The sequence below is a fragment of the Morone saxatilis genome, unplaced genomic scaffold, assembly GCF_004916995.1.
Source record: "Morone saxatilis isolate NCDOM2014 unplaced genomic scaffold, NCSU_SB_2.0 Contig19, whole genome shotgun sequence".
Classification (NCBI taxonomy): Eukaryota; Metazoa; Chordata; class Actinopteri; family Moronidae; genus Morone; species Morone saxatilis.
In genome coordinates this window covers 798,993-800,993 of record NW_023339751.1, presented here as the reverse complement: position 1 = coordinate 800,993, position 2,001 = coordinate 798,993, and the positions used below count along the sequence as shown (strand labels likewise).

Genomic DNA, 2,001 nt, shown 5'->3' with positions numbered 1-2,001 from the left:
TACAGAATACAGACAGAGAATTGTATAAAAAGTTCCCTAAACAGGAAATAATCTGCTCAAAACTCATCCTAATCTCCGGTTTTGTCATCATCATTGTACAGTTTTTAATATAACATGAAATATCCATAAAATATATCACTTAATGAGGAGTCACCTGTTAATTAAATGATACAAAATGGGTCCCTTAAGGAAGAAGGTTGAGCACCTTAATCTACTTATTGTGAATGAAATGTGCTTTATAAATAAACTGCCTCACAATGCATTAAAGCACCAGCACACAGGATGAGCTGAATCATTACAAAGCATCAGCTGCAACTCCAAAACTAAGCTTTCCATCAACTGCTCATATTCAATTAAAGCACGAAAAGGACACAAATGTGCATTTCAGACTTCTTGTAAAGACCATGAAGGACATGTTTCACACGCAGGGACGAGCTGCGGACAGTGTTGCTGGGTAAAGACTCAAAAACGCCCTTCCCTGAATGACTTTACTGGGTTGTGTACTGTCTCCACTACACACCAAATCCAGTATTTTTCCATCAAGTAGCGCGCTGCACCACGTGATCACAAAGGAGGAGAAAAAAAAAAAAACGCTGTCATGTTTGCATCCTCAATTGACAGCCGTGCACGAGGTTATATACGGATCCCAATTAGCCCAAAACACGCACACACAGCACGCAGCTGCACCGCGGGTCCGTGCTGCGGACTCACGCTGCACTTTGATGCATCGGACCAACACTTTTGGTGCTGTTGGGAAACAAATCCTCTCCTCCAGGTCGTTTTTCTAACCCCGTGCGTTCATGATCATGTAACCACTCCCACTCGTGGCTGGTGGAAAATTACCAGCTTACAAGCAACAGGCAAATGAATGGTACATGCGGTTTATCACATCAGTGAAAGCTGGGGGGGGGGGACACACACAATAAAACCAACAAATAAATAAAAGTGTTCGTGCATGAAACTGCCACTGTGCTGTATTAAAAAGTAGCATTAAATCGTTGTGTTGCGTTAGTTTGGCGCCTCTGTGTGCACGTTTTAACGCATAATGCTTACATTAAAGGAGCTTAATGTGTAACTGAACCCTCGGGAGACGCTATAAACATTACTTATTCGCTGTTCTGATAAGCGGGAGTCCAGAACAAGTCCATTTCCACCGGGGAGTCTGCCCTCTTTTTCTCTGCGGGCAGGAGCAGACGCGTGGGCGCTTGAGCGAATTGAAACAAACCGACAGCCGCGGCAGCCAATCACACGCCGAGTAGGACGTCTCCTCCGCCGCCGCAGCCAATCAGAGCGCGGAGGGGGCGTGACCCGCGGTCCAAACTTTACGCGGCGCCATCGGCTGCAAACTAACCCGAGATGGAATCTCCCGGTCTGAACCGGTTTCAACCGGTTGCGAGTTAGTCGTTAGAGAGGAGCGAGGAGGCGTCAGACCCACCGGAGCCCCGACCGTTACCTCACCGGAGCGCCACATTACCGGACGATGAACCGGAGCGACGCGTCGCCGTGATCGTCGGAACCCGCCAGTTGTATTTATTGATATTTAAACCCATTAAAGCTTCTTCCCGGGCAGTTTCCCCCCCCCGCCGCGGCTCCAGGTAGGGCTGACCCGACCGACTCACGGCTGCTTGTTCTGTCACTGTTTGTTTGTTTGTTTGTTTGTTTGTTTGTGTTTAAATCTTTTCTGGTTGTTTGTTTTTTTTGTTGTTAGTTTTTTTTTTTTTAACGCGTTAGCATCCGTGGCTAACGCGGCTAGCTTCGCGTCAGGATGCGCGAGCTGCTTTTAACGGAACCGAAACTGGAGAACAGCAACGGACCGGATCGATAAGCTGATCGATCAGTAACCTGTTCGATCAGCTCCGTTAATGTGTGTGTGTGTGTGTGTGTGTGTGTGTGTGTTAGCATTAGCTCAAACTTCCCCAACAGGCGGTGAGGTGGATGTTAGTCTGATCCACCGGGGGGGGGCGGACCACATGGGGGGGGCACGTGTGTGTGTGTGTGTGT

The 2,001-nt window shown here is 48.1% G+C and overlaps 1 protein-coding gene across 1 annotated transcript in view; it reads left to right on the top strand.

Annotated features, from left to right (window-relative positions):
• Nucleotides 1-982: 982 nt before the first annotated feature.
• xpo1b (exportin 1 (CRM1 homolog, yeast) b) overlaps nt 983-2,001 on the top strand; it is a gene marked incomplete at its 3' end in the record, with an annotated part of 23,494 nt that continues 22,475 nt past the window's right edge. Inside the window, 1 exon segment of the mRNA XM_035664223.1 lies at nt 983-1,595.